The sequence below is a fragment of the Carcharodon carcharias genome, chromosome 20 (genome assembly GCF_017639515.1).
Source record: "Carcharodon carcharias isolate sCarCar2 chromosome 20, sCarCar2.pri, whole genome shotgun sequence".
Classification (NCBI taxonomy): Eukaryota; Metazoa; Chordata; class Chondrichthyes; order Lamniformes; family Lamnidae; genus Carcharodon; species Carcharodon carcharias.
Window position 1 is genome coordinate 19,643,761 of NC_054486.1, and position 21,473 is coordinate 19,665,233.

The 21,473-nt window shown below is 40.9% G+C and overlaps 1 protein-coding gene across 5 annotated transcripts in view; it reads left to right on the forward strand.

Annotated features, from left to right (window-relative positions):
* Positions 1–635: 635 nt before the first annotated feature.
* sipa1l1 (signal-induced proliferation-associated 1 like 1) overlaps positions 636–21,473 on the forward strand; it is a 383,121-nt gene continuing 362,283 nt past the window's right edge. For 3 of the 5 annotated variants that reach the window (XM_041214397.1, XM_041214406.1, XM_041214407.1), the window contains exon 1: positions 2,524–2,597. The gene's annotated coding sequence lies outside the window, so the exon portion shown is untranslated. Of the gene's footprint in view, positions 791–2,523; positions 2,598–21,473 lie in introns of those variants that run through there. The other 2 variants (XM_041214398.1, XM_041214403.1) reach the window with 1 other exon arrangement.

Consider the following 21,473-nt stretch of genomic DNA (forward strand, 5'->3'; position numbering starts at 1 on the left):
GACAAAAGGCTGCATGATCTTCCTCACCCACCCCCCTTCACTAGCTCGAAACCTATTACATTTCTAACTTTCCTCAGTTTTAATGAGACCTGAAACGTTAACTCTGTTTCTTTGTCTCCACAGATGCTGCCTGACCTGCTGAGTATTTTCAGCATTTTCTGCATTTATTTCAGATTTCCGGCAGTATTTCGCTTTTTGCCAAAGGCGGCTTTCTCGTCATTTAACGGCAATTATCTGGTCCCGTTGATCAGATTTACCAGTTACGGCCCCTCTCTCGATCCTCGTGCACTGATTTCTGAAAATAAAGATAAAACGAAGAATGCAAACATACGTCCTCCCAAGACGTTTTTGCTCCCCTGTTTACAAAACAAAAAGAGATTCACAGATTTGCTATTGGCCACCAGTTCCTCAAGAGCTTGCAGAGAATAAAAAGTGGAGGGTGATAGCTTTCTTCCTCCGCTCCGATAAGGCTGCAGTGTCTGAGCAACAACACAGCCGGTCTTTCTCGCCTCTCCAGCACTTCAGTATCGCGACGTTTTGCCGCAATGACCTCAGACGTTTGGAGGTGGATTGGACTGAACTTTTCAACAACTTCCAACTGCATTCGGGGGCTGGGAGGGTTTGGTTTGAGCGAAGCAGACGAACACAGATCACTGGACGGCAAACCAAGGACAACTCTGCTGCTCTGACTGGGGAATTCAATCTATCTCGCCTGGGAACTAAGAGTTTCGGCATTTTCCCCAATCCCGGATTGGGAATACTTTATCGACAAAAAAAAAAGGACAAGCGGGTAAGAAAGTGAAGCGTTTAGGTAATGAAAAGGGAGAGCTGCATGTGAAGCAGCTGGAGACGCAGCTTTTGTTGCCTGTGTCGCCCTCGCCAGTGGCAGAGCCTCGTACACTTCTAGTGTTCCTACCATTCAGGCAGGACGTGGTACAGGATCCGAGAATGTAAAAATAAATCATATGCTCATAGCTGAATGATGCATGAAACTTTATGGTCAGCCTGAAAAGATCCTTGTCTTGGGGTTGTGGACTGTCAGTGAAGTGGCGATGGTCGGTATCATTTATTTTATAGCCAGATCCAAGTTTTATACACACATAGTATATATGTATATTTATGTATATGATATATTATGATTCAGATTGCAGCCTTTGAATAAAAGCTTTGAGGGATCGGTATTGAAGTATTTACATTGCACAGATCGTAGTTGCACGGTGAATGACACTAGCTACAAATCGGGTGGGGGTGGGGGTGTGGGTAAGACCAGTTTATTCAGCACATCGAGCTTCAGAGGTAGTGAATGGATGATCAGATGTCAATGATATTTGGATTGGAGGCCACTGTATCGTACCAGGGCATAGAGACTGAATGAATAATTGTTGATGAAATTGCCAGTTATGTAATAGAAATAAACAAAAGGTGTCACTTAGTCTGTTTTTCTGTTATGGTTTTTCTTGTTAGTTTTGAAACACTAAAAAAATGATTTGTGAATTTATTTTAAATGGCTGTAAAATGATACTTAAAGCACTGTGTCTCTGGTGTAGCGCTCTAATCTAATTTCCATTTTGAATGGAAACGTCGGGAGTTCTCGACTGGATTTCATTTATAATCTAATTTAACCTCGAGTTAAAGTGTTTAACGCCCCTTTTCAGATGCAAATTTCTTTTGCTAGCTGATATTTCTGATGGCTGGAGGAGGTGGCAGCTTTGGATGTTCAGCCTGTATTCATTCACCTGCCACTGGCCCAGTGTGCCGACCCTCTCAACATGTTTCACTCGTTCACTTTAGAGGCTCGAATTGTACCTCTTTAGTGCTGGGTTAAAAATGTAGGTTTGTAACGTCAAGAATGTAGATGACTGGCCAGGAGTGTCATGTTCCCTTTTCACCTTTCCCAATAGTTTAGCGATCCCCAGGCTTATGAAGATCAGAAACAGACCCTTGAAAAGGAGATCCGCGTAAATAAATTGAGGTTTAGCATGGGTTCCTCATACCAATGCGTTCTCTTTATTCCGCATCTCTATAGTAAAGGTTGAATGAAAATCGGTGAAGTAAGCACCAGGATTTTGGTGGTGGGTGTAGACCTGTCCCATTCATTCAATTGGTGTGATGCCTCGATTTATTTGTGGTTTACAAAGTTCATGCGGAGGTGGCAGGAGAAACTGCTAAATTTTAAATTAAATTAAATTTTAAATTGCTAGAGTACGTTCTGTTAGATTGCAGCAAAAAAATAGCGGAGCACTGAAATTTTAGCAGTTTGATTAGCGGGGAAGTCAGGGATGCCTGATCTTGGTTGCAGCTTGCTGCTGCTGCCCAGTTGTGTGAGGGGGAGCCACCTGAGCCTTCACACCTTTAGCCTCCACCTGGCGGCTGGTGCCCGGCCCCCGGCCCCGCCCCCTTGCCCCGCCCGCATTGGCCGGCAGCTCCCGCCGCCGCCGCCTCCGATTGGCCGGCGTCCCACGTCGATCACGCCGTCTCCAGGCTCCGCCCCCTCCTCCCTCCTGTCGTCAAGGAGCCGGGCGCGCGGTTGCAGAGCCGCAGTAGCAGGAGGAGGAGAGCTCGAGTCTTGGGGTACAAGCAATAGCAGCCGCCGCCAGGTAAGGAGGGGTAAGGGACATTGTGAGGCACAAGGTCACTCATTGATGGCCCTTTCAATATAAAAGCTGCTGGCCTCTTCTCAACCTCCCAAAGAAAAATCAGGACAAAACGTATGATTGTAACAACCTATCCCCCCCACTCTTACCACCTACTCAGTAAAACGACTGCAAATTGAATACAGGTGGCTGGAAAGAGATGGAGAGGAAGAGTGAGAGCACCTTTTGAAAGGTTTGCCTACTGCAAAAGTTGTTAGGCAAACCTTTTGTTGTGTTCGTTATTGTTGGTAAACATGCAAGCTAATGAGGCATTCTACTGCTAATGAATCATTACCTTTTCCGTGCAGTGATTTCAACCTCTCTCGCCTTTGGGAATTGTGTACTAGGATTTTGGTTAATTCCGTCTCATCCCTTCCCCCCCCCCCACCCCACCTCTAAAAAAAGGATGATGGCAGCATTTTAATTTTGTGCTTCTGCAAACTTGTGTTAGATTTAAAATTAATGATGAGCTCAGAGGTGTTGCAATCTAGAAGATGTGATGTTCAGCTGCTGAGTCAGTCTGGTGTTGTGTTCAATTACATTGTCATTCTCAGACATTTTCATCACTAGGATATTTTTTCAAAGTTCCAACTAATGTGCTGTTCAGAGTTGTAACTTTATAAAGACTGCTTAAAAATGAGTACCTTCTAAGTTTATTTTATATTCTGTGATAATTTTCATTTGTACTTCCTAATATGTTAACATATGCTTTTAATTGTTTAGTCTTGAAATTCATGCTGTTTGGAGGAATAACCTTTTACCTATAACTTCTGGGGCTTTCAGTTATTATTGGCTAATGGCACAATGGGTGCACAAATGTGCATGAGATCTGAGAGTCTAATCCTGGCTACATCAGATTGTCTGTGACTTCTATGGCCTGTCCATTGTCTTGAGCTGCTGTGGCTTGGGGGTGGAGGCTAGCAATCCTGCATTCTCTATTGCACAATTTAGGACCTTAGACCTTGCAATCTGATTATGGACATAGCTAGGAAGCATCAAGTAATTCTCTTGGCATCTTTTTTCTTTCCCTGAGTACAGGGAGGGTCAAAGATTGGTTCTAGTTGTCAACCAGGTTGGTTGACAACCAGACAGTATCTCAAAATGTGAATCTCTGGGGTGAATGAACGAGCCTTCCAGAACTGAAAAGTAAGGTTATACTACACAGTTCATTTGGAACTTGGGAGTGTTGGGAGGAATATTGGACAGCTAGATTAATATAAATGCATGAATCTCTTGCATGCCTCCCAGAACCAGCCTCTGGTTGACTGCTGCAGGTAATTCTCCAGGAACACAAATTTGAAGTAACAAAGGAAAATGAGAGATTTAGGGAATGATATCTTCAGTAAATAGAAATGATCAGTGGGAAGGTTAATTTAAAAGAAGTCTGAGCAAATTGCTGTTTGGACTCAAGGCTGTTAGTTGTAGAATTGCTGTACGGAACTTGCAGTAAGTTTTAGTTATATGGACCAATGGCCTTCTGCTCTCTGAGGCTTGAGAGTCTTTGGAACCCTCTTCCTCAAAAGGTGGTGGAAGCAGAGTCTTTGAATATTTTTAAGGCAGAGGCGGATAGATTCTTGATAAGCAAGGGGATGAAAGATTATTGGAGGTAGATGGGGATGTGGAGCTGAGATTACAATCAGATCAGGCATGATCTTATTGAATGGTGGAGCAGGCTCGAAGGGCCGAGTGGCCTAATCCTCCTAACTGATATGTTCAAAGCTTTGAAATGTACCTAACTTTCCTTTTGTGAGTTTAAAAGCTGCCACTGATTAGTTGAAAAATAACGCAAAAATAGGTGGGAAGGCAAGTGGTGAGGATGACACAAGTAGTCTACAGAGGGATAAAGACAGGTTAAGTGAGTGGACAAAAACTTGACAGATGGAATGTAATGTTGGAAAGTGAGAGGTTATGCACTTTGGCAGGAAGAATATAGGAGCTGAATATTTAAATGGAGAAAGACTGCAGAAGGCTGTAACATGGAGGGATTTGGTAGTCCTTGTGCATGAATCCCATTTAGCTAATATGCAAGTTCAGCAGGTAATAGGTAAGGCAAATGGAATGTTGGCCTTTATTTCAAAGGGAATGGAGTATAAAAATAGGGAAATCTTGCTAAAACTATACAAGGTACTAGTTACACCACACCTAGAATACTGAGCAGTTTTGGTCCCCTTATCTAAGGAAAGATGTATTGGCATTGGAGGCAGTCCTGGGAAGGGTCACCAGGTTGATCCTGGGTATGGAGGGATTTATTTATGAGGAGAGGTTGGGCCTGCACTCATTGGAGTTTAGAAGAATGTGAGGTGACCATTGAAACATATAAGATTCTTAGAGGACTTGACAGGGTAGATACTGAGAGGGTGTTTCCGCTTGTGAGAGTGTCGAGGACCAGAGGGCATAACCTCTGAGTAAAGGGGTCACCCATTTAAGACAGAGATAAGGAGGAATATTTTCTGAGGGTAGTGAATCTTTGGAATTCTTTGCAACAGAGGGCTATAGAGGGTAGGTTGTTAAATATATTCAAGGTTGAGATAGACAGATTTTTAATCAGCAAGGGAATCAAGGGTTATGGGGAAACCTCAGGAAAGTGGAGTTGAGGACTATCAGATCAGCCATGATCTCATTGAATGGCCTACATCTGCTCCTACGTCTTATGGTCTTAATGGTCTTAAAACTGAAAATGTCTGCTATCCTTAAGACTAATTCCTCAGGGTCTTGAGCTGTGTCCTTGATTTCAGTTTGTGGGGTGACACATTGTTTTACTCTGGATTAAACCCTATAATGAGCTATTGAAGTTCCAGTTTTAGCTTTGCTTAATATTTTATTCCCGCCTACTAAAATTGGGGAAAGCTGCAATCCATTTCTTAAGGGTTCAGCTCCACACTGCCTTTACTTACAAAATCCCATGTTCAGTTGCTAGTGTGGGCTGAGGTTACTGATCTTGGGTGAATGGCAATAGTTGTGCTGCAGTTTACCTCAATGCTCCTGGGTGAATGTTGGGAAAAATGAGTCAGAATTCCCAGTCCTGATTGCTTTTTAAAAAAGGGTGTGGAGAATGGATTACTCTAGCTCTCTTATGTGTTTACTAAATTGGCCTGTTTCAAAACTGCAATACTGATTCTGTCTAATTAATCTTGATGAAAATTACGTGCATGGATCTAACATGAGGATGTGTGTGGGCTTCATTGTAGTTCCCTTCATGGTTGACTAGCCCATTGACATTCTAGTTGGGATTCCATGCACAATGGTCATTTAGGAGAGGCATGCGCAGTTGAAAAGCTGGAAAGCAACTTGGGCAAGCCATTGCAGGTGGCTGGCCCTGCGGCTTCGCACTCCGGCACCAATCAGAGACCTGCAGAATACTGCCTCAACATAAGGAATCTTGAAGAGAGGAGGGATAAAAGCTCATTCCAAGACTGCTGTAGTAAGAACTAGTTTTGCAACAGTGAACTCATTCTAAAGTTCTTTCTAAATCCTTTCTCACTGCATCACCCGAGTAAGCTGCAATTGTGTTTGGAAATGACATAAGCAACACAATAGAAGCCTTGAAACATATTTTAAATTCTGTGGTCTTAGTTGTGGTTGTGTGGCCTAGAAACTGTTCATTATCTGAACTCCCCGCTGTGGAGGTTTAATTTAAGTGGGTCATATCAGATTCTTATCTCTGTATCTGGAGCAACTGCAACTCAATGTCGTCAGACTTCAGTTTAGGTTACATTTGTATTCTGGTAAAGGGAAGAAAATTCTGGAGAGATTAGTTATAGTTATGTGAGCTTTAATTTTCATTTACATATATTATCTAGCCATCGTGCAATTGGTGCTTGTGGAGGAGTATATTGGTATAAAAGTTTCTTGGCAGGTTGCAGTTGTGCTAAGAGCACAAATTGAAGCAATTCGCCTTGGTACCTCATTTGGATTGGGAAATAAAGGGGTTCCTTTAAAATAATCAAAAGGTTCCATTTGATCTCATCCTTCCAGATTATCTATGCTACCATCAACAAGAGGTTAGCAAGATTGTTATGAAAAAAAATTGACACCCAGCCACTGAAGGTGAAATCAGAACAAATGACCAACCTTGGTCAAAGAAATGAATTTTTTAAAGGGGGACCCTAAAAGAGGCAAGGTGGAGAGGTTTTGGGAGGAAATTTCAGAGCTTGGGGCCAAGACAACTGGAAGCATGGCTGCCAATGATGGAGCAATTTAAAATTGGGGTGAGGGCATGGGGCTGGGCCATTCAAAATGCCAAGAAAGGAGGGAGATCATAAACTAGATTATTCCTAGATTCAAAAAAGGAGATCAAGCAAATCCCAGGGAACTATAGATTAATGTCAGTAGTAGGAAAAATATTGGAATCTTTACTTCGAGATGTAATAGAAAAACATCTACAGATAACAGATTTCAAAAGGGATGATTGTGCTTGACCAATCTTATTGAATTCTTTGAAGAAGTAAGAGTGTGGCTGGGGTAATGCAGTGGATGTGATATGTATGGGCTTTGAAAAAGCCTTTGACTATTATGCAGTACCTTAAAGTCAAAGTCTATGGAGATAGGAGCTGAGGTGTAGCTCAGCTACAAAACAGAAAATGGAGTAGGGGGAATTAAGGAAGCTGCTTCCTCATGCTCCTTGGAAAAGAAAGGGCTAAATGGGATATGTGTGCAAAACGATCAAGGGGTACAAATCATTCAAGTGGCATTGCAGATGAGCAAAGCCATACAACTTTCAATCTAAGCATTGGACCTTGCATCTAGAGAAGTAGAAGTCAAAGTAGAGAAGTTATTTTAACTTTGTATAGCAGCATGGTTAGACCACACTTCAAGCACTGTACAGTTCTGGTTTCTATATTTAAAAAAAAAACCAGAATGTGGAAGCACTGGGGCAAATGCACAATGAGACCAGAGCTGAGGGGTTATTACTCTTAGGGAAGACTGAACAGGCTGGTGCTCTTTCCTTTAGGACAGTGGTTCTTAAGCTGGACTCAGTAGAGACATTCTTGGGGTGGGGGGTGGGGTCTGCAAAACAAACTCTGCTTTGAGGTAAGAGTGGTGTGAGCCAGGAATAGAGTGTGGCTCCCATGTTCAGTTTAAAGTGTAAAATTCAGTCTGAGTGTAGCATGCGTGGAGGAGTGCTCAAATGGCACAAAGATCACCAGATAGACCTGCAGTTACCAAGTCTGGTGTTGGGTGCCAGGTCAGATCAATCTTGTTCAAGACAGAAGAGTTTATTAAAATATTTTAAGTTACTGCTTAATTAGACACAAATACCTTTGATTAAGCCACATGCAGCACTTTCATATTCTGAGTATTATATCATATTGTAGCTTAGATTAGGGGGATGCTCCATGATTAATGTATTTGAAAAGAGATTCTTCAACCAAAAACTGCTCAAGAGAAGAGAAGGCTGAGTGTTGTCCTAATGGAGGTCTTTAAAATTCTGAAGGGATTTGAAAGGGCAGACATAGATAAAATGTTCCTGATTGAGGGATCCAAAACAAGGGAAGAATGTGTTCAGGAGAAACTTCAGCCAGAGTGTTGAGTATGTGGGACACACTTCAAAAGGACTGTTTGAGGTGAATAGTGTGGATGCCTTTGAGAGAGAAAAGAATATGAGGACATGTTGATTAGGTGAGATAAAGTAGATTGGGAAGCGATTCATGTGGAACATGAAACACTGGCATACTTGGACTGAATTGTCTGTTTAAGTGCTGTAAATTTAATCAAATTTCCCTTGCATATAGGCCTGCTTTAACTGAAGGTATTCTCTATGTCCCTGCTGTGAATTGGACATTTTTATTACTTGCAAATTTTTTATGGTGTGCCACAAATTTAATTTGCCATTGAGAAGGAGCTTTATAAAACCCATTTATGCCCACCATATTTATGGTTTGACTGATGAACTTCCTCATTCTTGGCTTAAACTGGATAGTACTACATACTGCATGGAGGCAGGTCATTTGTCCCACCAGGTCCATGTTGGTGTTTATCCTGTACAGTAGCCTCCTCCCACCCTTCTTCATCTAACCCCATCAACATATTCTTCTATTCCTTTCTGCTTCATGTGTTTATCTAGCTTTCCTTTCAATAAATTTATACTAATTGCTTTAACTACTCATAGTAGTGAGTAGTGTTACCTCTTGAATCCTATATTTTAGTGGTCTATTCTAGGATAAATAAAAAGAGTTTTATTTTCAGTCTGTGAAAATGCCTGTTCACATGACATTATCGGCTTTGAATACTGCAGTTGTTACTGTGGAGAAAGCATATTTTCCATTGTGCAATATGACACAGAGCACACCCAGTGGATTAATGAAATAAATGGATGTGGTGTTGCAGGTTGTAAAGATTCGCAGAACCAGTGGGGATTGCATGGACATTTGTTTATGTGCCAGGCTATATATTGTGGACACATTAGTGACATTGCTAATGTGGCATGATGATGTATAACAAATAAATTAATCCCAGGGCAAGGTACGTAACGTATTTTGGATATTTATACAAGTGAATATCCTTGTAAAAAAACGTTTTTCCAGAAAGACTACTCTTGTGCCTGCAGACAAGCTTGCTCATGCTATACTACCCAAAATGTTCTGCTTTTTGGTGTCAGCATCAATGAGTGTGCTACCTGTCCCCATGGCAACCACTTTGCATGCTTGCACAATCACTTCTCACTACATAACTAACTGAAACTGGCACTGCAACTATATGCTTAACAAATGTTTGTCCTCCTTGTTTTATCAGTCAACCCCTGTTAGTTAGAATATTGCGTACAGTTCTGGGCACTGCATCTTGGGTAGGGTGGGAAGGCATTGGAAAGAGTGCAGAAGTGGTTTATGAAATGGTTTCAGGGATGAGGAACTTCAGTTAAGAAGTAAGATTGGAAAAGTTGGAACTCTTCTTTTCGCCAAGGGAAAAAAAAAGGCTGAGGGAAAATTTGAGCAATGTATTCAAAATCATGAGGGGTCTGGACAGAGTAGATAGGGAAAAGCTGTTTCTTTTCGTGACATGATTGAGAATGAGGGGGCACAGATTTAAAGTAATTGGTAGAAATGATATGAGAGAGAACTGTTTCTCACAGCGTGTGGTTAGAGTCTGGAATGTAGTGCCTAAGACTGTGGTGGAGCCAGGTTCAATTGAGACATTGAAGAGGGAATTAGATGATTTTCTTTTCAAATAATCTTCTGGGTTACTGGGAGAAGGCAGGAGGATGTCACGAGGCGCAAAGCTCATTTGGAGAGCCGGTGCAGATATGATGGGCCAAATAGCCTCCCCTGTGCTGTAACAATTCTCTGTTAGGCTTGTGTGTCATGCTATGCTGTCACCTCAGAGTTCTCTATTGTTGCAGCCTCCTTGGAGCCTTTTGTACAATGTAACTCCAGTCTTTGTATACTGGCCATGAATTTCATTCAGTGCTAACTCTTGGATGTTAATGCAGTAGAATTTCTTAAATTATAAATTGTGATGTAATCTTGAAGTGTTGATTTTTATATTAGAGAAAGTCACCATTTGTAATTAATATTGTCTTTCCCCACAAAGTCCATCCGTTTGTTATCAGCATGTGTCATTGTTTTATATAATCAGATAAAGTCAAGCATTGCAATGTGTTTAAATTTCTCATCTGTTTTCCTGTTTTGCTTTCAAGGGAATTACAAGCACTGAATGTAAATAAAAAGTTATGTATGACAAATGATTCTTGTACCTGTTGTGTCTCTACAATGCAGAGGAGCTGAGACCAATTTGACCAAAGCTGTTCAGACATAGAATCTATTTAACAGCCTGCCTGATATCCATGTACTTTATCTTAATTGGGCCTCTCTGCAGCCTCAAATAATAAATAAAGGATTTAGTTAATTATTTCATGTGTTTAATTCATTTTTTTGAACTGCTCTTAAGTTGTGTGTTACCTTTTTTGGACTACTGCATGTAGTAAAGCAGGTAGTTTATCATGATTGTGCAGTCTGTCAATAAAAGAAAGAACTTGCATTTTTATGGTGCCTCTTTCAACTTCAGGATATCCCAAAACACTTCCCAGCCAATGAATTATACATTGTTTAATGTGTAGCCAGTGTTGCAAATAATGGAAACACAACATCTAATTTATGATATTAAGACCCCACAAACAGTAATGAGCTAAATTACCGGATAATGTAATTTGAGAGTTATGATGATAGTTGACGGATAAGTTTTGACCAGGGCACTGGAATAATACCTCAGTGCCTCAAATTGGGCTAAGGGATCCTTTATGTCCAACATTGATATCAAAGAACCTTGGTTTAATATCTCATCTGAAAGACAGCACTTCTGGCACTGCAGTTGTCCTTCAGCACTGCATTGAAGTATCTGCCTAGATTATGAGCTCAAGTCTCTAAAGTGGGGCTTGAACCCACAACCTTCTTGCTCAGGTGAGAGTAATGCCCCCAAGTCAGATACAAAAGAAGAAAACGGAGGAGTTTATATTGTCGGGACATCATGTGGTCAGGTCTTTGGTGCCTCCTATTCTAGGTATGTGGTGTGCAATACTATTGTTGAATAACTTGACTATAATTTTACATTTGGGCAGCATGATTATATATGCAGACAAAAACTGTGGCTGGGCGTATGTTGCAGGACAATAATGCGTGTGAGGGTTTTTTTAAAATCACTGGAATGATTTTTAAAAAAAACTTCTGGTCTCCTTTCAGAGTGGTGCTATTAGTGTTATATGTTTTATTCTGTCTTTATGGCCATTTAGGTGCCAATTTTTGTACAGCCCCATATCACTCAGTTAGGAGTCTGGTTGTGACGGGGGATGGCTAGAAGAAATAATGCTTTTAAGATTTTATATTATTGCATAATTTTGTGTTCAGAATCCTACAGCCTACTTTGAGTCTACATGTGGTCAAGTCCAATTATCAGGAGCTGCTAAAATAATCTCCCAGACAGCTTTACCCATGTTCTGTGTATAAATCAGGTTTCCATACTCTGTAACTAAACTTCCAGTTAAGTTCTCTGGACTAGTGAGGAATATCAATATTGCATCAATATTTTATCACATTTGGACACAACCCTTTCTGTGATACCCTGTATGTTTCATTTTATTAATTTTGTTTGTTTGTTTAAATGGTTAGATATATAGTTAGCTGTTGCCTTGAAGCTTGTTTTCACTGGTGGAACATGGCATGGAATTACAATACAGAAATGGGCTGTTCAGCCCAAGCAATCTGTGTTGGTGTTCACATTTCATATGAGCCACGTTAGTCACATGTTGCCACATCCCTTTCTTCCCTTTCAACCACCTATTTAACCTGCTCTTGAATATTGACGTGGTCTATGCTTCAACCACGAATAGAGCATTCTGCAGCCTTGGCTGTTGCACACCGGCATTGAGAGGGGAGATAAATCATGCAGACTTCTCTCTCCCTGACTTGTAGAGATTGTTGCAGGAATGGGGCAGTGTGTGATAGTTCATTGAAAACCATATCGAACATGTCTGATGCACTGCATGGACATGTAGCTATCAGGGATTTGCCCATTCTCTTCTCATAAGAAGGTGGCCACTTGGGCAGTAAACCTTTATGGAACTGTACTCCAGTATAAGGCAGAGTCTGAGATGGGGGAAGCTGATAGGGGAGAGAAAGGTATTTCCATACAGGCCATGGTTTAAGCTGGAGATATTTTTGTTGGACATGGATGATTGATGAATTCTGTCTCTATCATTCCAGCTATGTTTCCACATTGGCACCTTTGCCACATTATGGAACCATCTAGAGTACAAGGCTTTCCAAACTGTGGGTTGAGATTTTGGAGTCACGAGCTCTAGCTCAGACTGAATATTAACAACTATGAGGTCCCTTTAAGTCCTTGTTTTTTTCCAAAGATGGTTACAGCTTAAGTGACCAGTCTTGAGGCCTGATTTCTGCTTTGAAAATGTAGGTGGTTTTTTCTTTTTGCTTTAAAAATCCAGCAGTTTTAACATCATCTCTCCGCATTCTCAGCTCTTCCGTCTTTCCCCTTCCCCACTCTCCCCATTTCCCTTCCCCTGCTCTCACAGCTATCCTGCACCCCACCCCACCTCCCACACTCGCAGCTGTCCCCTGTCCTCCACCACCACCACCCCCCACACACACACACATACACACACACACAGCCGGCTCTCTCTCTCTCTCACTCACACAAACACACACACACACACACACACACACACACACACACACCTCACACATGTTGTGTTACGGCAATTTTCAAGCCTCAAAATGGGGTCACAGTGGGGGAAAAAGGTTGGGAAGCACTGTAGCAGAATTGCGTAGAACACACAAGCATGGAAACAGACCATTTGGGCCAAATAGTCTGCGCTGGTGTTTCTACTCCACTTCCTCCTATTCCATCTGTCAGAACTCGGCCTTTCAGCATATCTTTTTATTCCGTTTTCTCTTTTATACTTTAATCTATTTTTTTTTTTTTTGAAAGCATCTAAGCTACTCAACCACTTACTGCATTCCACATTCTAACCATTGTCTTGAGTAAAGATGTTTTTCCTTGCCTTCCTATTAGGTTTATTAATTATTTTGTAATGATGGCCTCGACTTTTGGATCCTCTTGCAAGTGAAATAATTGTCTCTGCATCTACCCTGTCCAATCCATTTATAATTTAATTTATTTTGACTAAAGTTAGTTTAATTTTAAAATTATAAAGGAAGTGACAACTGGACACTTAGAAAATAATGGTATGATTGGGACAGGAGTCATTTTGGATTTTTGAAGAGAAATCATGTTTGCCAAACTATTGGAGTTTTATTTTTGAGGATGTAACCAGCAGAGTAGATAAAGGGGAACCAGTGGATGTGGTGGATTTGGATTTTCAGAAGGCTTTCAGTTAAGGTCCACACAGGTAATTAGTTAGCACAATTAGAGTCCATAGGATTGGGGGTAATATACTGGCGTGGATTGAGAATTGATTAATGACCAGGAAAACATAGTGGGAATAAATGGGTCATTCTTAGGGTTGGCAGGCTGTGACTAGCAGGGTATGGCAAGGATCAGTGCTTGGGCCCCAGCTATCCACAATCTGTATCTATGACCTGGATGTGGAGACCAAATGTAATATTTCCAAGTTTGCTGATGACACGCTTGGGAATGAGTTATGAGGAGGATGCAAAGAGGCTTCAAAGGGATTTAGATGGGTTAAGTGAGTGGGCAAGGACATAGCAGATGGAATATAATGTGGAAGAATGTGAAGATATGTGCTTTGGTGGGAAAAACAGACATGCAGAGTATTTTTTTTAATGGTGAGAGATTGGGAAGTGTTGATGTCCCAAGGACCTGGATGTCCTTGTTCATAAGTCACTGAAAGCTAACATGCAGATGCAGCAAGCAATTAGGAAGGCAAATAGCATGTTGGCTTTCAGTACAAGAGAATTTGAGTGCAGGAGCAAAGAAGCCTTGGCGAGACCGTGCCTGGAGTATTGTGTACAGTTTTGGTTTCCTTACCTGAGGAATGATATACTTGCCATAGAGGGAGTGCAACAAAGGTTTATCAGGCTGATTCTTCGGATGGTGGGATTGTCCTATGAGGAGAGATTTGAGGACATTGGGCCTATGTTCTTCAGAGTTTAGAAAGATGAGAGGTGATCTAATTGAAACATACAAAGTTTTGCAAGGCTTGACAGGGTAGATGCAGGAAGGATGTTTTCCCCTGGCTTGGGGTGGAGGTGGGGTCTGCAGGGGGTCCAGGGGACAGTCTCATAATAAGAGACCATTTAGGCCTGAGATGAGGAAGAATTTCTTCAGAGGATGATGAACCTTTAGGGGTTCAGTCATTGAATATGTTCAAGACTGAAATCAATAATTTCTAGACATTAGAGACCTGGCGATAGTTCAGGAGAATGACATGGAGGTAAAGATGAGCCATGATCTAGCTGAATGGTGGAGCACACTTGAGCTAAATGGCCTACTCCTACATTCGAAAAGACCTTTTATCATGTCACCACTAAAAACTTCTAAAGAAAAAAACCCAGTCTGTTCAATCTTTCATGATAACTGTAATCTCCCAGTTCTGGTACCATCCTTGTAAATCTTATTTCCACCATCTCCAGTACTTCTATGCCCTTTTTTAATGTAAATCTTAACCATGCACCATACTTTTTAAGTGCAATCTGACCAGGATCATATACAAGTTTAACATTGAGAGAACCTGGGCCACTACAGACGGTTTAAGCGTGACTGATTTTAAAAGTGTTGGTGAAATTACAAATCTAGATAAAAGAAAAACACCACTGCACTTGACAAAGCTCATAGATTCACTTTTTGAAAAGGTACCTGATATGGTAGGTGGGGAAATGGTGGACAGGGACATGATGGAATTTATTATCAGTATGGGTGAGATGCTGCATTTTGGTAGCAACCATAACAGCAGTAATTAAACTCCTGAATGGAAGGAGGCTTGGTACTGTGGAAAAATGAATTTGTCAGTACCGCATCACAGACCTTTAAAGGCGCACTTCAGATTAATAAGGATTTGGGAAGAAAATAAAATATTTTGGGTTCTATCATGAGCTGTGGAATATAAAAACCAACAGAAATGATGATCCTACATGAAACCATAATGCTTGACTATTGTGTGCAGAATTGGGCAGCACAATGTTGGAAAGATATTGAGGCTTTGGAGATGGTACAGTGCAGATTGAGATGCAATGCTGCTTGAGATAAGGAAGTAGGAATAGGAAGAAAGGTTTGAAAAGCTGGGTCTTTTTTTGCGACACTGGAGATGATAGGTTACTATGAAACGAGTTTTTTTTCGAATTATGAAGTGTTGAGACTGGATAGGTAGGCATATTTTATCAGTCATAGATGCAACATTCAGTTTGAGAGATTTAGAACAAAGGGGAGGAGACATTTTTAGAGTTGAGGCTGTGGAATTTACTTCCATGGTTTGTGATTGAGGCAGAAATAGGATAGATGGATGGAGGGAAATGGGTGGAAGAGATACAGTAATGGTGATGACAAATACTTGCTTGATGGAGGCTAAGTGCAAACATGGACTGATTGGAACGAATGGCACTTTTTCCATGTTGGAACTCCCGTATCTCCCTTTGTGAGAAGCGTAGATGTGGAGCATTTTTTTCAACTGTGATCTTCTGATAAATTACAAACCAAATAAATTAAGAAATTGACTTTTTTAAAAAAACGGACAATAAGGTGGCTAATTGTAGCCTAATAATAAACTAATTAAGTACATGAGGCTTGATTAGATCAGGACATGTACAATGAGACCCATAAATCTGCAAAAACTATTACGCTTCAGCTTCCTGTGAGCCACCAATCAGATAAATAATTGCTAAATTATTCTAATCATTCCTTTGCTCTAGCAGTTTCTAATTAGATTGACTTCAGATGTGTGTCCTATCTCCTGGTGGTGTGTCCATTGATAAGATTACAGGACTGTTCTGTAACCTTTTCTCTCTTTGTTCTTTCACTACACCCCCAGTTTCTGAGGGAACATTCTGCTTCTTTTGTCATGTTTAAACCTGAAGGATAATGAGATTTCATGATTCCTCCTTGATCCAGGAGCAGATTGCTGCAGTTTCTGAACAATATTACACTTCTGCAATAAAAATGTGTTGAGTTTCTAGTCATGTTGTCATTGTAGTGAGAGAGACTCTTACAGTCAAAAATCTCTCTGCATTTTTTATACAAAACTAAATATATCTTTAACAGTGACTTTTTTCCTCCATTGATGCAGTAGTGTCAGTCTAATCTAGAATGTAGAACAATGGAACTTTGTATCCTTGATTAATATGTGAGTAAATATTTGAAAAAACTTTTAAACGCAGTGTATATTGATACCATTGTCAGCCAATGAATTGGAAGTGGGTTAAGATGGCAAGATTTACAACAAACACAATCTATTTCACAGCAAACAGTGCGCTTACACAGCAAATAGGGTTTCTACAAATTACAGTAAACTGAATCCGTGATCGAAACTACAGCAAAGTCTCCTGATGAAAGCAGGATTATTTCTCCACCAAAATGCAGTGAGTGGAGAATAATTAGGTAATACAATTTATGTGCATTGAATCGATCCCAGTCATTCATTCACTCCTAAGTATAATTGACGAGGGAGTTACCCAATCATATTTGTTGTGGCTAGGACTTTGGTCACCATATGTAGCTAAATTTAAAAGGGTACGGGGGAAAGTTGGGGAATGAAAGCCTGTAAAATTCTGACTGTATGACTTGGACAGTCAGTCCCTGATTGGTGAGCATAGGTGTATGTATGACTAATTTCCATTTCCAGGAGTGCACTCCACTCCTTTCACATCAACGATGAAGCAACCAGACTACTTGAGGAAGACTTGAGCAACCATTAAAAACATGGTTCGTTAAAAAACTAATGAAATTTCATGTCAAGTCATGAGGTCCAGATGATCTACATGTCAGGATGCAGAAATAATATCCATCGTTTTACAAAATTCTTTGGAAGAATCAATTAACCAAGGTTGGGATATATTGAACTCTAGTATTTTTTTTAAAAAATAAACCTAGGATTGACAAATTAGCTTTATTTTGGTGGGAGAAAATCTATTGAGACCATAATAATTAATATTGCTGAACACTTTTATAATAAAAACAGGAAGTGCTGGAAAATACTCAGGTCTGGCAGCATCTGTGGAGAGAGAAACAAAAGTTAACATTTCAAGTCCAATATGACTCTCTTCTGTGGAACTGAAGAGGGGTAGGAATGTGATGGGTTTTATGCTGTTGAAGAAGGGTGAAGCAAAAGAGGTCAGGGGTAGGTTAGATGGTGGGGGAGATTAACTGACAAAGATGTCATAGAACACAAAGCAAAGGGAGTGACAATAATATTAAAGACACAAAGCATTGGTCCAGGGTATATTTTAATAGCAGGATAAAGATCATCACTGTCTGAAAGCAAAATTGCAAAATGTGTTGATAGCAGAATAAAGGTCAGCGCTGTCTGAAAGCAAAAACACGAGAACCAGGCACAGACTTAGTGGGGTGGTGGGGAAAGAATCAAAGTGGAGCACAGAGTTCATGGTCGAAAGTTTTGGAGTTGATGTTGAGTCCAGAAGACTGTAAAGTGCCTAATTGGAAGAGATGCTGTTCCTGCAGCTTGTGTTCAGCTTCAATGGAATATTGTAGCAGGCTGTAGACAGAAATGTGAGCAAGATGGTGAATTGAAATGGCAAGCGACCAGAAGTCGGAGTCATGCTTGCAAAACTGAGCCAAATGCAAGCTGAGGGAACAGCACTTCTGGAACAGCACTTCTTGTTCCATTTAGGCATTATATAGCCTTCTGGACTCAACATTGAGTTCAGCAACTTCACACCATGAACTGTGATTTACTTAGGTTTTGAATTTTTCTTCTCCCAAGTGCCAGTCTGTTGCTTTCAGATGCCAGTGACTTTTATTCTGCTATTAACACCTACTCTGGACTAATGCTTTGTATCTTTCATGTTATCACTCCTTTTGGTTTTTTTGTCATTTAATCTCCCCCATCCTCTAACCTATCCCTGACATACTCTTTTGTTCCACCTGCCCTTCCCTTCTTTTCAACAGCATAAACCCCATCAAATTCCTACCTCTCTCCAGTTCTGCAGAAGAGTCATGTTGGACTTGAAACATAACTGTTTCACACTCCACGGATGCTGCAGACCTGGACCTGCTGAATTTTTCCAGCACTTTGTAGTTTTATTTCAGATTTCTAGACTCTGCAGCATTTAGCTTTTGCTTAACCACTTGTGCTGTGGGTCCTGCTTGGGGCTAGCCAGGAAAATTCCCAAGCATTTGAAGAATGGAATTTGGTGGATCGGGTGGATGTATTTGGACTTCCAAAAAGCTTTCCATAAGGTTCTATAAAAGAGCCTTGTTACAAAGATTAGAACCCATGTTATTAAACGTAAAAGCAAAATACTGCGGATGCTGGAAATCTGAAACAAAAACAAAAATGCCTGGAAAAACTCAGCAGGTCTGACAGCATCTGCGGAGAGGAATACAGTTAATGTTTCGAGACCGAATGACTCTTCACCAGAACTAAGGAAAAATAGAAAAGAGGTGATATATAAGCTGGTTTAAGGGGAGGGGGTGGGACAGGTAGAGCTGGATAGAGGGCCAATGATAGGTGGAGATTGTCAAGGATGTCATAGACAAAAAGACAAAGAGGTGTTGACGGTGGTGATATTAGCTAAGAGATGTGTTAATGGGAACATAAAGGGTAGAAAGCAGGATGAGCAAGGTACAGATAACTCTAGTGGGGCTGGAGTGGGGTGGAAGGGATTGAAATAGATTAAAAGGTAGAGATAAAACAATGGATGGAAATACATTTAAAAATAATGGAAATAGGTGGGAAAAGAAAATATATATATAAATTATTGGGAAAAGGGGGATCAGAAAGGGGGTAGGGATGGAGGAGAGAGTTCATGATCTAAAATTGTTGAACTCAATATACAGCCTTCCAGACTGAAAAGTGTCTAGTTGGAAGATGAGGTGCTGTTCCTCCAGTTTGCGTTGAGCTTCACTGGAACATTGCAGGCCAAGGACAGACATGTGGACATGAGAGCAGGGTGGTGTGTTGAAATGGCAAGCGACAGAGAAGTCTAGGTCATACTTGCAGACAGACCGAAGATGTTCCGAGAAGCGGTCACCCAGTCTGCATTTGGTCTCTCCAATGTAGAGGAGACCACATTGGGAGCAGCGAATGCAGTAGAGTAAGTTGAGAGAAGTAAATGTGAAATGTTGCTTCACTTTTTAAAGGAGTGTTTGGGCCCTTAGATGGTGAGGAGGAGGGAAGTAAAGGGGCAGGTGTCACACCTTCTGCGGTTGCGTGGGAAGGTGCCGTTGGAGGGGGTTGAGGTGTAGGGGGTGATGGAGGAGTGGACCAGGGCGTCCCGGAGGGAACAATCCCTGCGGAATGCCGCCAGGGGTGTGAAGGGAAGATGTGTTTGGTGGTGGCATCATGCTGGAGTTGGCAGAAATGGTGGAGGATGATCCTTTGAATGCTGAGGCTGGTGGGGTAGTAAGTGAGGACAAGGGAGACCCTACCATGGTTCTGGGAGGGAGAGGACGGTGTGACGGCAGTAATGTGATGGCAATGGATAGAAGGTTGCTTGAAAGATAGGGAATGGGTTTTAAGAGTAAGTAGATGGTTTGAGGGTTGGAAAGATGTAGCTAACTCTGTGCCTCATTAGGAGTTGGGACCTCTGTCTTTCTCCAGTGAATTGGGCACAGTCTCTGAACAATATCAATATTTTCTGGCAATACCAAACTAGAAAATAAGGCAAACCAAGGAAAGGTGTGGAAGACTGCAAGGGACAGAGACAACTTAGTCGGTGGGAGTGAGACAAATACAATTTAATGTAAATGAATATGAAGCTGTATATTTTGAAATAAATAATTGACAACTTCCCTTAGCTGGTACAATTTTAAGTGAATTAAATTATTTTAAAAGATCTATAGGTTCAGAAACACACCAATTGAAAATAGAAAAGCCATGAAAAGGGTTAATGGCTTCTGACTTTTATATGGCCATTGAATGCAAAAGCAAGGAGACAATAATGAGTCTGGACAAGGTTAAGCCATAGTTTGAATGCTGTGTGAATAATGGGAGACTTGAAATATAGACTTAGATGATACCAGAAGGACATAATTATAATGAGAGGCTTATAAAACTTGGGCTGCATTCATTCAATGTAGCAGAGAAGCCTACAGAAAATTCGATAGCAGGAAAATATGCAAAATGCCAAAGGGTTGAGAGAGTGAACAGAATCTTGCTATTGATTGGAGTATTGGTAACACGATGATGTAAGTTTAGGATTAATACTAAAAGAACAAAACTTAGACATTTTTCACACAAAAGCTTCATTAGAAAGTGGATTGCATTACATCAATAGTTCCTTCATAGTCAGTCAGAGTAAGAGGGCCTCACATAAACACTTGAAGGAAAATATTAAAGGAAAGAAGAACAAAAGCAATTGCCTAGAGCCCTAGATGGACATGATACAGGAGCTAGCACAAGTACTATGGGCTGACCTAAAACAAATAGCTGGAGAAATAGCAGGCCAATCAGCATCGGTGGAGAGGACAGATTGCTCTACATTCAAGGATGCCTATCTGAAATGTAGTTGTAATTATTGTTACCACACATGCTGATTGGCTGGCTGTGTGTTTAGGTTTTCAGCATTTGGTATATTTTGCTTAGGTTGAAATGGCTCTTTTATTTTTGTATGTTACAGCTAGGCTGTGAACTAGTGAAACTTGTTAAAATTTTATTTGACTACCCCAAGGTTGGAATCTGAATTTCTGCCTCTCCAACTTCAACTTCAATTTGGGCAGTGTGCAGCTGTTTGCATGAAGTGCTTTATTTCAGTGCACGTAGCACCTGGTGCCAACTTGGGCATGGGGACAAACCTGATAGCAGGCTGTAGTCTTGATACTTTTATTCTATTGTTTATACAGTAATACATGAGAGGAAGTATGTTTTGATATAGTTGTTTGGTCGTACAGAACTTGAGTATTGCTGAAAAAGAGGCATGCCGCCGGAGCTTCTCATCTTGCACTCATCAGGACAGAGTCGCAGGAGTACCAATTGTAAAGGGAATAACAGTTTATACTGCATGAAAAGAGTGCTGATTGGTAGAGGTGTTGCCATGGAGAATGCACCAGGAAGCAGTTAACCGCCAAGCTTTTGTTTAAATTCAAACCAGGCAGGTCGACTGGTCAAGGCAATATTTGATGTAGTGAGCTCGACAGTATGATTAGAATTCAGATGGTTATAGGAGCGCCTGAGTTGGGTTTGTATCTGTGAACTTGCATTTATATAGCACCATTTTAAAGTAGTTTATTGTAAATAAGGAT